Source organism: Camelus dromedarius, chromosome 7 (genome assembly GCF_036321535.1).
Source record: "Camelus dromedarius isolate mCamDro1 chromosome 7, mCamDro1.pat, whole genome shotgun sequence".
Lineage (NCBI taxonomy): Eukaryota > Metazoa > Chordata > Mammalia > Artiodactyla > Camelidae > Camelus > Camelus dromedarius.
The window spans coordinates 46,313,038-46,328,713 of NC_087442.1; the positions used below are offsets into that span (position 1 = coordinate 46,313,038).

General features: G+C 42.2%; 1 protein-coding gene across 3 annotated transcripts in view; it reads left to right on the forward strand.

Annotated features, from left to right (window-relative positions):
- The first annotated feature begins 13,495 nt into the window (after window positions 1–13,495).
- HYCC1 (hyccin PI4KA lipid kinase complex subunit 1) overlaps window positions 13,496–15,676 on the forward strand; it is a 62,362-nt gene continuing 60,181 nt past the window's right edge. For 2 of the 3 annotated variants that reach the window (XM_010987178.3, XM_031455039.2), the window contains exon 1: window positions 13,499–13,687. The gene's annotated coding sequence lies outside the window, so the exon portion shown is untranslated. Of the gene's footprint in view, window positions 13,688–15,676 lie in introns of all 3 variants that reach the window. The other variant, XM_031455040.2, reaches the window with a different exon arrangement.

The window sequence follows — 15,676 nt, forward strand, 5'->3', positions numbered from 1 at the left end:
GACCTGAATCTCACAGTCTTCACTCAGCAGCCTACTGAATTTGGGCAAGTTATACATTTCATGGGGACTATTCTCAGTATTAAATGATAGCATACTAAGTAAAATCCTTGGTGAAGTATGATGCATTGTAAGTGCTCAGTAAATGCTGGCTACAATTGTTTTTCTTTTCAAGAATTTAAAGACTCTCTGTTTCAACACCCTTACAGAAGTAAAAGCTGGGGTTCAGAACATCTAAGTGAATTTCTCAAGGACATTGGGTTAATCAATGACAAAAAAAGAATTGGACCTCAGCTCTTTTGGGTCCTGATAGTCTCACTATCTTTCCAGGACACAGTACATTCATCAGAGGATTTTGAGAGTTTTTGAAATAGTCATTTTAATGATGATCATGTTTTGCAACCCTGCGGAACAAAATATTTGAAACCAGTGCTATTCTTGAAAAATCCAGGGTGTGAACACTGTTAGTATCTCAACAGGCATATCTTCCTCTTCCTCCCTCCTAACATAACCTCGATTTGTCCCAGGTGTCCACCCCTTCCCACCTCCAGAAATGGATTCTGTTTAGTCCAAAGCAGAGATCCTCAAACTTTAGAATACATGGCACATTTGTTAAAACTCATATTGCTGGACTCCACCCCAGCATTTCTGATTCGGCAAAGCTGGAGTGAGGCCTGAGAATTTGCATTTCTAATAGGTTTTCAGCTTCTCAACTGCTGATCTAGGGACTGCACTTTGAGCATCATTGATTTAGGACAGTGCCATTCTGTTCTGGGAATGGGCAAGTGTAGTAAGTTGGCCCAATCAGACTAAAGACAAAGGTGCATATTCCTTGGTTGGAAGATTTACTCTCTCCTGTTGCAGAGGAATAATGAACCACTATTGGTTGCTGGCAGCCATCTTATTGTCATGAGGAGAGAACCTGCCTCAATAAACAGCCAGTGCTGTGGTCAGCAGAGCAGGGAGGGATAGGGCCTGAGCCTTTGATGACATCATCGAGCCACTGAATCACCCAAGCTAGAGTCTTGATCTTCCTCTGTTCCTCCTGGTGTGTGAGGTAATGCAAATATCCTTGTTTAAGCAACTTCAAATCAGAGCTTCTGTTAATTTTGCCATGCTTAAGTACTCAATGTCAGATTAATTACTAAAAATCAATAAAATGAAAATAAATATATTTGAAATGAGTAACATTTTCATTTAATTCAAGCTTTTCCTGTTTCAAATAACTGACAACTTTGTCTTTCATTAATGAGATAATACATATATAAACACAAATCTATTTCTATGCTTTAAATTGCAGAAAGTGCTCAATAAAAGGACGACCCTATTCTTAATGCTTTCATGATATATTGTGGGCAGGAAAGACAATTCTCTTTCAAAAGATTTGATGTGATTAGTTAATAGTTGTCAGTGTGAAACAAACTCTGGTACATTACTAAGTTAGGAAACGCTTGAGATTCTTACACAAGATAAATTCCTTCCAAGGAAGCTGGGCCACACAATCTTAACAATCACAGTTTGTTAGAGCTCCATTCTGTCTATAAGTCAAGGTAGGAGCAGAAGTAAAATAAATTACTTCACCTCCTTCATGTTTTATGTTGTTATTGTAAATAATTGCAATTATAATAAGGATATTAAAATAAAGGAGCAAACCTCTCAAATAGCAAATTAGCTCTTCTATCTGGCATCACAGATACCATTCATTGTTTGTGACTGTAAGCAAATAATATTTTTGTCTATGATTCTGATACATTTCCATGTTAAAATTCTCTGTGTGAAAGGTCATTTTATTGTGGCATACTCATGCAGTTCTCCCTCAGAAAATGTATGTTACCTGATGACAGAGCCCATCTAAGTCTTTAAGTTATTTTGAAGGAGGGGCAATAACAAGTTTTGAGTTTTTCTGTGTTCTCTAAACCAAAGATCAAGGTGAATAGTAATAATAGCATTTGTTGCTACTTATTCTGTGTCAGGCATTGTGCTAAGTGCTTTACAGGGACTTGCTCATTTCATTCAAACATTAATTCATTCAACAAACACTTGCGGAACGCTTAACATTTGCCCATCTGGCTATGTAGACCATTTCAGATAGAATGTTTATCGAGGTGGAAAAGAGCAGCAGGCTAATTTTGGATCCTAGAGCAAGAGCCACATCACCCAGGAAGTAAGAAAAAGATGGAGAGGATACAAATCGTGTTTTTCTCTTTTTATTCCCTGAGGTTCTGCTCCCATATGATGGACTGTGTTTTTCAAAGTTTGTTCCTTGATATTTCCACAAGAGAATGATAATAGGTGTTATTTAAAAAGTTCTCTAAGAATTTTGAGGGGAAATATGGGGATTCCACCATTCAACAGAGTTCTTTACCACAGGAGTTCTCAGTACCTTTAGTTTGCTCTGAGACTCTCTAAGGAGTTGCCACATTTTGTATTATTTCCCAAACTTATTTGATCATAAAAAATGTAAATTTCAATAAATAAATGAAACTTGGCACAGCTCTTCTGAAAAACTGCCAATTCCTGACTAAAACTAAAATGTATAAAAATGAATGTCCTGGATCGTATTTATCCTGGATGCAAAATGAAGGGGAAAACTTGGAAACTGCCTGTTTAATCTGGTCACGTCTCAAAGTCAAAGTCCAATAATTCTTGTTGGAGGAGGCGTGGAGAGGGAGGCGATGGTCTTTGTAACTTGGATCATGTAATTTGGCATTTATGTTAGCCAAATAACCATTTCCAAACCTGGATTTCTTTTGTGTGATGTGTGGACCTGCCCATTGTTTTGAGTTGCTGCACTGATGCAGTTCCATTGAAAAATAATAGTGTAAGTAATGAAAAGGGAAACCTCTTAACTCCAAATACCTTTCCCTCCTCCAAATAAATACATCCATCAGACCTTATCATTCTCTAGAAATGAGAAAAAGTAATAGCTAGCATCAAGCGGGGAGAGGGGGACTTAGGGAGCTTCATAATTCAAGAGAAAATTTTTGTATGAGCCAGGATCCTGGTAGGAAACTGAATTCTCCACTCAAAATAGTTCAATGAAAGAGGTTTTAATAAAGGGACTATTTACAGAGATGAGGGAAAGGTTAAGGGAACCAGCAAAGATGTTAAGGTACTCAGGGACTAGCGACAGTGGGAAGCTATTACAATTACAAGATCTAAGGGGGCAAAGAGAGCAAAGATATTACCAGGAGGAGGCACCACCCCACAGAAGCTGTACTTGTGGACGCAGGACACCAAAGCAGGAAGGAAGCAGGAAAGAAATATGTCTCTTTCATTCAGCCCTCTGTTCTCCTGCAGGTATTTCCCACTGGCCAAACCAGACAGAACCAGAGAGCAAAAGAACCCAGGAGATGCAGTGTGAGTGGGATGAGCCTCTCCAGAACCAGAGCACACAAGGCTTTGGTGGGGAGAAATTGAGAATAATCAGGCCTCTTTTGCCACACTCTTACTTCTGGGTAAAAATGTTGAGTAAAACCCCAGTATGCCACTTAAGGGAACATTCTACTTTCAGTTCAGAGTTCAATCCCCTCATTTTACAGATGAGAAAACTGAGATCCACAGAGCTTGTTCAAAGTCACACAAGACCCATGTGGGATGTCAACCCAATCCTGACTTCTAGTTTCACAGTGCATCTTTTCCATGCTGCCACTCTGAACCTATTAGTCCTTCTGGGTCGACTTGTCATCTTACTTTTCCCTCATAATTCAGTTTCTCAGTTCTGTGTTTCCTGGAGAAGGAAAATGAGAGATGACGATTTCATCTCCAGGCAGACAAACACTACAAACACGAGGCGGTTCATCTGAATAAGGTGCAAATTGCATACAAACGAAAAAGCCGAACTACATCCCTTTGGGCAAGATGGATGGATAAGAAAAACTGGCTCACCAGGAGAAGTCAACTTGATCCTTTCAAATACATAACAGGTATGTCCCCAGGAGATCTGAATGGGTAATTAAGGTGGCCAGAATGCTGGGTCTATTAACAGGTTCATTGCAGGGAATGCAGGCTGCTTTAGGTTTCAATACTTTAGGGCCAGCCTTGGGGAAAATTGGGAAATGGTTGACCTTTGTCTTAAGTTGCCTCATGTTCACTCCTTCTTCCAAAGTTCCTTACTCCTCTTCACTCTCAGTCACCAAGAGCTAGTTCCCCACTTAGCCAGGAGCTGGTCATCCTCCCTCCTTGAACATAGCCCAGCATTTCAGGCTGTCTTGGCCCTCTGCTCAGTCCAGGTCTATTGTCCTTTAGGGTTTCCCTTTCACTGAGGTTTCAGCAGGAGATCTGCTAAACAAAGTTGTGTCTCACTGTTCAAGGTTGTGACTTAGTGTGTTAATGCATTACCCTTCCCAAATACTCCCCCCACGTTCTCATTCCTGGCCAATGCATGTTGACAGCATCTCATTCTGATAAACAGCACCTACGGTGGACTATTCATACACTCCAGCCAACCTGTGACAAAGCCAGCAGGGGAAAGGTCATCTAGCACTACCTCTTGGTTGAGATGCAGAGGAAGATAATTCGCAGCCTCTTTGCCTAGAACAGAAGAGAGCTTCTCAGCAGCCCCTGTTGCCATCTCTGGAAAGAAATGTCAGGTGGGATTTGAGGCCAAATAAACTTTTCTTTGGCCTTCAAAGAACATCATGTTCCCAGAGGTTCATCCATGTTTTCAGAGAACCTGTCCTATGAGTCATTCAAAGAAAGATCTTTCTGGGAGATTTTTATTTCATAATACCATCAAACACCTGTCAAAGTTCACTTTTCCCTCGGGGCTGATCGGTTAAGTTATTTAGTTGTAGAAACTTATCAATTATTTTCAAGCTGTAAAGTTTGGAAACCCAGCTGGTTTTCACTTTTTATACTCAACCCCTTTCCCACCCTGCTGCCTCTGCCTCTGCCAGCACATTCTTCTCCTAGTAGCTTTCTCTTCACAATGTCAGTGACAATTTGTTGGAGCTAAACCAGTAGGTCTGACCAGAAATCATCTAGTCCAGAAAAATCTCTCACCACCATCTTCAGATATGTAATCAGAGGCAACTAACACATGTAGTCTCAGATTTACAGTAGGGACTTAAATGATTGTTGATCTTTGACTAGTAGACAAATAGGTCCTGGGTATCTTATGTACAGTATAATAAATATATACAATACTGTATTATAATCATCCAATTCTCTAAGAATCTAGATCTTAATTATTCTAACCACAAAAAAGAAAATTATGCGATATGATAGAAGTGCTGGCTATAGCTCTGATGGTAATATATTATAATATATAAATGTATCAAATCAACATGTTGTGTGCCTTAAATTTACAATGTAATATGTCAAATATATCTCAGTTAAAAAAATTGTTAATTCTGAATCAAAATGTGGTTGAGCAGTGATTTACAATGAAACAGACATGCAAAGATCCTTTAAAATTGCAGAGCATGGAAAGGTCGGCATTAATCATCTGAGAAATGCAAAATTAAACCACAGTGAGATACCATTACATATCCACCAGAATAGCTAGAATTTCAAAGACTAGTAGCACAAATATTGATAAGGATATGGAGCAACTGGAACTCTCATATTCTACTAATGGGTGTGTAAATGATTTAACTACTTTAGAAAATGATTTAACGGTATCATATAAAGGAGAGCATATGCTGGCCCTACACCCAGAAATTCCACTCCTGGTTGTCCTGTATATCCACTCCGGTATGTCCACAAAGGTGAACATACGTGTGCAGTAAGAACCATCAAACAAGTTATCTTTAGGAAAGAGGGAGTGAGTGGTGATTGGCAGCAAGCCCAAGGAACTTCTGGATTGTTGTCAATTTTTTTTTCTTGACCTGGATCAGTGGTTGCAGCATTCACCTGTGACAATACAGTGAGTCAATCATATTTTTGTTTTCTGTTTTTTTTCTATATGTATGTTATAGCTCAGTTAAAACAAAAGTACAATTGCAGAGCCAGCAGGACTGGTCCAAGTCAATATAGCCTGCCCCTCCTTGACTCCTTTAGCATATCTTATTTCCTTCAACAGTCCCCCTGATTCTTCTCAGCTCCCAACAGCATCTTTCTGCTCATGGTCTCCAGAGGGAGAGAGCACTTTAGATACTGTCCCAGGCTCACATATCTACATCCCTTCCATCTGTCTTCCTCATTATCTTTCCTAAAGCCCGGCTCTTTCTTAGGGACATGATCAATTAATCTTTGCTAATTTTTTGATGATCTATGTGACTTCTTCTCTTCCTGGTGTAAATCAAATTTGAAAAAAATCTTCGAGAGTGACTTTAAGGATTAGTACCATGTTCAGCCCATAGAGGTAGAGTTTTTTTTGGGGTGGGGGGATGATGCCATTTAAAGGATACAGGGTAGCTCGGCCTGGACACATGTCCCATGCCTGTGCTGAGGAGTTGCCTCAGGTAAGCATAGAAGTCTACAGAAAGTGTTCCTTAGTTATGCTGACATAATGGGTATCCAAGAGAGACTAGCTAAAAAAAAAAAAAAAGGATGACTAGCTTGATGGAGGACTGGGTCACTTCAACATGTTGGTGGAGGAGATGAGTGTTGGGCTTGTTCTTACTGAACATTGTTGATGATGTTGAATTTGCTCACTGGAACTTTTTTTTTTTTTTGGCATAAATATCAGGGTGTGATGATGATGACTAAGTAGATGGGAAGGAACAAAATTAAAAAATAAAAGTATTAATCATACACTGGACTCTCATAACCCGAGAGTTACAGACCAGAGTGAATGGGCTGGCAAAACTCTTTGGGGTGTGCTTCCTGCCTTTCTTTTTCATTCCTCTCCTTGCAGCTGGGCCTTGAGTTCTCAGACTCATCTACTCTTCAACCAGTACTCATGCCTGTTGAAATGCTTTGGGGGCACCACAGGGCAAGGGAACCAAGGAAGTGTATGGCCCGACTGCTGTCTCTTCTGTCTAGGTGAGAGGTTAACAGATGGGAAATAATTTTGGAAATATTCAAGGTGCTACACAACTAAGTGTTACATTGAATACAGCTGAAATACTTTGTCTCTGATGAATGCAGTGAGTGGTCAGAAAGGGTGAGAAATCATATTTTCACTTGGCCTACGGATGTGGGGATAGGGGTACAAACTTGAAAAAGATTCATAAACCAAACCAAGACAGAAGGAAAACTGTGGTCCTTTTAGGTTCTCCTTTAATCTGAAGTTTCTCTGTGGGCCGAAAACTTTACTACTGTAAGGGACCCAAAGATGACACAACACAGTTCCACTTCCTCTGGGGGGGCTCACTGTTTATCATAGTTACCTATATTTTTTTTCTGTGTTTTCTGTTTTCTGGGACACCATTTGGAAGAGAAAATCTATATTTGTTTGTGCTTTTCTACTAAATACTCACTAGCAAGATCTTTTGCTTGTCAGCGATAAGAGCTTCTCTGCAGGATTTATGAGAACATAAATAATACATTGGTTAAAAGTAAAAGGAAGAATGTTAACCGAGGTTCACTTGGACAGAATTAACAATAAGTGATGGACAGTCCGCTGTCTCTAAATCGTAAAAAAATAACGTACACCTTTTTTTTTGGTTGTAAAACTAACACCTGTTTACTGTAGAACATTTGGTAAATTAAAAACATATGTGGGTCCCACGCGTCTGGGTTGCGGAGCGGTCGCTCGCGGTTTACTCTGCAAATGGGCTCGGGGGCCTAGCGCCCGCGTCCCTGTCACCAGTGATCTTGCGCCAAGGCCCGTGACGGATCGCCGCCGAGGTTCCCACCAGCCCACAGGCAAGAGCACGGCAGCCACCACTCCAGCGGCTCGCTCGTGGCTACCCACGACCACTCCCGGCGCCGCCTGGGTTCCACTTCCAGTAACAGCTCCTGCGGAAGTGCGGAGTACCCTGGGGAAGCCATCCTCCACCAGCCTGGTCCCCCCAGAACCAACGTGGGACACTGGTGGGCTAGCCTCTTTTTCAGGAAATCCACTCTCCCATTCATGGCCGCAATGTTGGAGTCCCCAGAGCACTGGGAATCCCCTCAGCCCTCCACTGGCACGATCACCTGTGACCTGGCTCGGGAAGCCGTGGGGAAGCAGCAGCCTGGCAAAACCAACGCCAGGCTGCCGTCCTGTGTGGCCACCACTAGCTGCCAGGCTTCCTACCAAGGCGCTAGGCTCATAAGAGCCCCCTACTCCCCTTCCTTTCCCTTTCCCTTCCCTCCCCGGGACTAAGCAGGCTACAGCCAGCGGAAGCAGTTGGATTCTTCAATATGAAAATAGCAAAACACCAAAATACCAAAAAGGAAGTTGAGAGAAACCCACTCTTTACTGCCTTAGCCACAAGAAAGCCTTCCTGATACCGCATAACCCTGTGCCTTGCACCAAGTAGAAAATAAACTCCAAGCAGCCATCCAAAACAACAGAAACAAAACAAAACAAAAACTGTGAAGAAAACAAAATTCACTCATAATTTCTCCATGCTTACCTGTTGCTGATAGTCAACCCTCGAGAAATGAACTGTTGCAAAATTGTGACCATGTCATATATGCAGTTTTGTATCCACCTTTTTCATCTTTTTCCTGTCATAAAATATTTTGCAAAACATGATTTATAAAACCTGCAAAACAAGGCTCTCCCAACAATAATTCTTCTAGAAAACATTGGTTAGTAAAATGTCTTAGAAGATAAATGTGGATATTTTTCATTTCCAATCACTTGAGGGTAGCAGTTAGTCATTAGGCTTTTCACCCCTATCCATATGGCTTTTTCATAAATATGAACAAGATTGGCTCCACTATTAAAAGATAAGAGAAAGAAGATTGTTTTCTCCTTAAAATATCTATTATAGAAATATTCAAATTATGAATCCTTTTAAGATGTAGAAAATGTTTTCTTCCTTCTAGAATGTAAGCTGGTAACGAACCTTGAAGGATAAAGTTCCCTTTGCAAAATGCAATTGATCCAGCTTCTTTCACTCGCTGGGGCTCATGGGGGTTCTGGAAGCCTACTTATTGGTTTATATAGGAGTGAAAGATACAATTTACTTGCAGTGTCCCAGGGGATGCAGGTGGGACTCTTACAGGACTCTGGAAACAGCTGCGGTTGGGCCGCACAGATGGGAACAGCTGTGATTCAGTGTAGCTGTAGGAAATGGGTTATCTTCTTATCCCTCTACAGCAGGACTTTATTGATTCCTATCTTTATTGCAGTGACTCATCCTACTGTCTCCATTTCTATTGCTCCTTTGTTACCAATTACTTCATCATCTACCTTTTAGGTTTTTTTCTTTCTTTTGTTTTTCCTTTAATGGAGGTACTGGGGATTGAACACAGGACCTCCTGTATGCTAAGCATGTGCTCTATCACTGAGCTATTTCCTCTACTTTTTATGTCTCTTCTCTACATAATGGCTTCAGTTTACTCATAACTTGCCCCTCTTAGGGCTTCTCCAGGCTTCTTTCTACTGCCTGACTTTTGAGCTACTGCTCCCACCACCTGATTGGTTTTCCCTTCCCATTTCCACTTCAGATTCTTGAAAGAGAATGGGTACAGGCAGTCATCTCTATTTCTGTTTAGGTGGAGTGTTCACATCGGGTCACCTGTGGACCTGGCTGCCCTTGGGTTATATGGTTCTAAGAAGGGGTTGTGTGGCTCTGCTAGGGGCACTGGCTGGCGTGGCTCTCTTAGAAGAGGACTCTAGTACAGCAAGACAGAATGACCTCTTAGGTAAATTCTTTTGATTTTTTAAAATGTGTTTTAACATACTTGCCACTAAAGTAACATGTTTTCCATGTTTTTTTGTGAGATAAAATTCTTCTGACTCTTTCATGTAAAGTACTCCTGGTATATAGAAAGAAAGAGTAGGTTGGTGGTTGCAGAGGCTTGGAGGTTGGGGAAAATGCAGAGATGTTGGTCAAATGGTACAGATTTCCTGTTATAAGATGAATAAGTTCTGGAGATGTAATGCACAGTGTGGTGACTTCAGTTAACAATACTGTAGTGCAGACTTGAAAGTTGCTAAGAGAGTAGATCCTAGATGTTCTCACCATAAAAAAAAAAAAAAAAGAAAGAAAAAGAAAAGAAAAGAAAAAAAGAAAGAAAAAGAAAAAAAGGCTTAACTATGTGAAGTGATGAATGTGTTAACTAATCTTATTGTGGCAATCATTTCACAATCTATATGTATATAAAATCATCATGTTACACACCTTAAATTTACACATTATGTGTCAATTATATCTCAATAAAGCTGGAGAAAAAGTCTTGTTATCTAGCTGTTTTCCCACTAACTTTAATAGAAATATATTTGAGTGAAATTTTTCTTAAAGTTTCTGAAATTTATTATCATAGGGAAAATATTGTGCTTTATAATGTTCAAATGACATTATACTTATTTGCAAAAAAGATTAATGCATTTTAATAGTTAATGTAAAATTGTGCCTACAGATACCAGAGACTAGCAAAGATGGTTAAGGTCTAGAATATGCTGACTTTCATAAAGTAGGTTAAAAGTGTCTCCCTTTTGAAACAGAATGTTCTCAGGCATTTTCCTGGTGCTTTGCTGCTAAAACATAAATGGTTATGTGTAACTGTTAACTGCAGACTGTTATTGTTGGAAATTATTTTTACATGTACAAATTGTGTTGCAAAGGAGAGTGGACTGCAAACATCCATTTATTTTGGTCTTTCTCTGACTTAGAGGGAAGACAACTTAAATTGCCTTCTATACCATCTTACCACTGCAAAACAGGAAGTAAAGTCAGGCGATAAACTGCTTCCTGTCTTTTTGAAGAAAGGAAACAAAATTTCCTCCTATGAGCCTTTAGTCTCTCTCCTCTCAATCCATCCTATGCACAGTCTTGATTTAGAATTAGTAAAATGTTATGTCATTCCCCTGTTTTCAACCCTGGGTGTATGTTATAATCACTTGGGAAGCTTTAAAAATAAAGACAGAATCTGAGCGTTTGAGTTGGCTTTTATCTACCTCCAGCCCAGCTTGCCAGGCTCTGGCCAGCTCAAAAAGCTTCCCATGTCTTTAATACTTTGCCTGTACTTCCCCTCTTCTGTTTCTTTTCCAGGCATTCCAAGAGTTTCCTTCTCACAGTTTTTTTTTTTTTTTTTCCTTCCTGATTTAAACTTCTGCCCATTTTTCAAGACCTAGCTCAGTTTTTACCTCCCCTGTGAAGCCTTCCCTGACTACCCTTGACTGGAGATTGCTCCCTCTTCTGAACTCACAGAGCAGTTATTGCCTAGAAATTAATCTGAACAGTGAATCTCTCATGTACTGCTTTGTGTGATTTCTTCTACTGTGTTAAATGATTCATCTTTGCTCGACTGTTCACCTGTTTGTTATTCAGCTACCTATACTGTGAGCTTCTGGCGTTCCTTTGTGTCCTTGACAAGGCGAGTGCCTTGCGTAGCGCAGGAAGTCCATAAGTATTCACCCCTGTCTTCCATCCCCAGTTCACAGGTGTGGTTTGGGGACTTCAGCTCTGCTGGAGTCTTGCCCTGGTCCTAGTGGGCCTTCCTGCCAACAGACTCTCTGGCTCTGTAAATCAGGCCAGCACATCAGTGGCCCACATGGCTAATGGCCAGTAAAGCTGATTGTGTGTGTGTGTGTGTACTCCTCTGCTCACCCTTGCTCTCTCCCTGTTTTATGATTCAGCTGACCCTTTGGCTTCCTTTCCTTCTCTGACCCCTCACTCTCCTACTCCCTGTTCTGTCAGGAATCGATGGCAGAATTCAGTTTCTCGGGTTTTGACTGCTTGTGTTCTCTAAGATGTTAGAGCACAGCATCCTCTCTGTATCTTCCTGTCCCTTTTCCTTCAGGTAAACACTTCGTCTGGACAGGCTCTGGCCCAGCTAACCTAAATTATGCTGCCAATTTTCCACCAGTACCCTGGTCTGATCTGTCAAGCCAGATTCCCCTCAAAGATAACAGGCACTCTCTGCAGTGTCTTTAGGATTTTCACGCTTTAGAAGAAAACTGATTGTCTTGTCCACCTGGTTAAAAGCTTCCATTGGTCACTTATTGCCTGTAGAATAATGTCTAAACGTAAGCTGTCCAATATGGGAGTTATTAAAATTCAAATAAAAAATTGAGTTCCTTAGCTTTGCCATATTTAAAGGGCTGGATAGTCACATGTGCTAATAGCTATCATATTGGACAACACAAAATATAGAACATTTTCATCATTGCAGAAAACTCTGGCAGATAGTGTTCATCTAAATATCTGAGTGTAGTTCATATGGCCTTTTATAGCTTCATCTCAACCTTTTGCTGTAGTGTAATATTTGACTGCTACTTACCTTTCAGCCCCACCCACTTTCTCAGTGTTCCCCAGCCACCCGGTGCTCTTTCACAACACCATGCCTTTGAACATGCTGTTCCCACTTTCTGAAATGCCCTTTAAGTTTCTTTTCTGGCAAACTCCTAATTAGCTTTTAAGGTCCAGCTCCAACATCACCTTCCTTGTGAAGTTCCCTGACATTCCTAAACACAATAGTTTCTTCTGTGTTCCCCTGGCGCATTGAACCTAGCTCAGTTGCCCTTGTCACCGTATTTTGTTATGAATATGTCTATACTCTTGGAAGGGGGAATCTTGATTGTTCTATAGATCTGCCCTAATAATTGCCTGAAATTGCTTGATGCCCTTTCAATATCAAGTAATATATTTTCTTATTTTTGTGCTTATTTGAGAAGATGTGTTTGAAAAGATCTGGGTTCTCCATTTTTCTTGTAAAACTAGAATGATTTCCTGTCTTCCAGGTTGAAGTTCCATTTTTTCTGTTAATTAATTCTGATTGGACTAGAGAGAGATGTGGTAGGAAGAGTTGATAAGGTCAAAAACAGAGGGACTTTATGTAGGAAATGGTTCAGATGTGTTCAGTTTCCAGTCAATACATAAAATATTTAGTATGTATTTGGGAGAGGAGTAGGGAAGTAAGATGAAAGAAATAAAAGCAGTTCATGGAAAGGAATAGTGGAATTGTGTCTGATTTTTTTCCAGGCTAAGACCAAAAGCAATGATATAAGGTGAGAAGAGTTTTTATTACCATTTTGCAAAAACATACTTTTTTTTTTTTCTTTTGGGATTTGGTAAGATTTTGAGAAATTCTTGTGACTTGAATTATTGGGAGGTAAATCCTCCTAACTAAGAAATTAAAATATCAATTAGTTTCTCTTCTGTGATTATGGTTAACTCACTCCGAAAGGCTTATTTTCTTGGCCTTAAGTCCTAATGACTCAGTCCAAGAGGCCTTCTCTGATCACTATCGCCTAACTGCTGCCGCAATCTGACAATCATCTCCCCTTGGGTGCCCCGACCACGCCTATTACCCGGACCACGCCCACTAAATCGCCCTCCCGCCCACCTAATGGCTCCGCCCCAGGCCTAGGAGAAGCGGATTCTCATTGGTGAAGAAGTTGTTCTGGTCCCGCCCCAGGGAACGGCGATAGGCCGAGCTGGTGTGGGGCGGTGGTGGTTGGCTGCCTGGGGACAGGTCCCTCGTGGTGCCTGTCAGAGTAGCTGGCGGCAGTGGCGGCGCTCGGGGCTGGGTTGTCAGTCAGTGAGCGGAGGGGGAAGATGGCTCGCCGGGACCCGTTCTGCTAGGAAGAAGGGGGGCAGGTGGTGCTGCTGACTCGGGAGAAAGCAGAGCAGCTGCTGTCGCTGTCTCTGCGAGCCAGACAAGTCGAGGTTCTGGAGGTGGACCTTGGGGAGCCGCTCTGGTGAGTCCGGCCGAACGAACCACGCCGGGCCCCCAGGGCGGCCGGCGACCGATAACTTTTTTGTCAGGGAGGAGTCGGGCTGAGGCGGCGGCGGGGCGGGGACCGGGACTTTGTCCACGGGACGGCGGCTTCGTTGAGGGTAACCGCTCCCGCGCGAGGCGCTGCGGGTGGGCGAGAGACAGTGCTTGGCGCCGGGGGCGTCCGGAGGTCTGTGAGGCGGGACCTGGCGGTGGGCTGCGGCCGCCGGCTGCTCGCCCCGAAGTTGGGCGCAGCTCGCCTGCTGCCTGGGCGGCGGCAGCTTTGTGAGCGCGGACTCGCGTTTTTTCTTTCCCTGGCGAGGAGCCGTCCAACCTCCGGGCTTGACCCGGGTGCAGCCGCCTCGGCCAGGCCGGCGGCCCCTCGGTGGGGTCGGCATGGGTGGGACCTGCAGCCCCCGCCCTGCTGCGGCTGATGCTCCGGCCAGACCTCTTCCACCCCTCCCACCCCTCTTACCCCTCCTACCCCTCCTACCCCTCCTTCCCTTTCCAGCGAGGCTACCGCTGTCTGTCCAGTCTAATGGCCAAAATGGTCACTGTCGCCCCCCTCGTCTTTGAAAACAGGGTTCGCCTCGGTCTTTGGTCCCCCTCAGGACGGAAAGCTTCAGAAAGCAGCCACGATTCCTTCCTTGGCTATTTACACTGTAATCTCCGCAGCCCTTGCCCTCTTCTTATTATGAGTTATTCTTCTCCTGAGGCTGACTCTAACACAGTCGAGAATCGTGGGGGCTTTGTCTGAAAATTGTTGCGTTGAAAGACCCGAAGTTTCCAGGCTTTGGCAAAACTGGGTATCCGCCCTTCGATGTGCACATGTGTGAGTTGTACCCTCAGAGTTTAGACATTCCTGAAAAATTTTAATTTGCCCTAAGTGGTTTGGAACTGCACAGAATCGGTTCTCTGTTAAATACGCTATCACACGCCCGGCAGCCGCTCCGCTCTTCAGGTAGGGGGAGTTTGCTCCGCCGGCCGTTACTCCTCGTCTCAGATCCCGAACTACCAGCAGTAGGGCCAGGCTGTCCTTTGCAAATTATTTGTCCTTTGGGTCACACAGCAGTTTTTGGAGCAGGTATGCCACCTCTTTGGTTCGTGTAACACTTTAGAGTGAAATTTTCAGCTTTTAAAATCTTATCTGCGTGGAGACACAGATATTGGTGTAACCTTGAGCCAATGTGGTAGTCCTGGGAGGCTTGTTTTCTATAAGAACATTCTCCTAACCTCCATAAATCACCAGTCCCACTTCCCCACCCCCTCCCCCCCAATTTCTAAGCATGTTTCCCTCAGGTTAAAACACTTTAAGGTTTACAAAATTAATACTAGTCCAAAGCACCATATTTTTGAAGTGCAGGTAAAGGCAAGAAAGAAAAAAATTCTTTAGGATCTGCCTGGCCAATAATAGCTTCAAAGTCTAGTTCCAATAATCCATTTCAACAAAGTGACCAGGAAGAAAACCATCGCCTATTTTAAAAAATAAATACGGGATTTGGTGTATTTTATCCTTTTATGATTTACTATAGTTATTACCATAGGGGGATTATAATCTCTCTAATGCTGTTATCAGCATTAACAGTATCTGTATACGGACATTCAGATGAAGCATTGGCTAGGTCAATGTGTTATCCCTGCTTGCTTCCTTTGTTGTATTCCTATTTTATGAAATCTGCTCTTGGTTGCATTTTTAGAGTGGTGGTGTTTTGACAGAGTTTAAATATATCTTGTAGTCAACTGTTTTACTCAGGATCCTGTTGCCTGATATTTATTTTATAAAGAATATTAAGAAATCTTTTAAAAATGTTAATATCAAGACCATTTTGGGGATATCAAATTTACATGTTGTAAATAATTGATATTATGTCAAACATTAATTTGCACTTCCCCAGGCTAAGTAGGTATTAGGGATACAAAAATGAATGTTTTAGCTCTTGTCATCAAGGAATTTACTGTGTAATGTACAAGA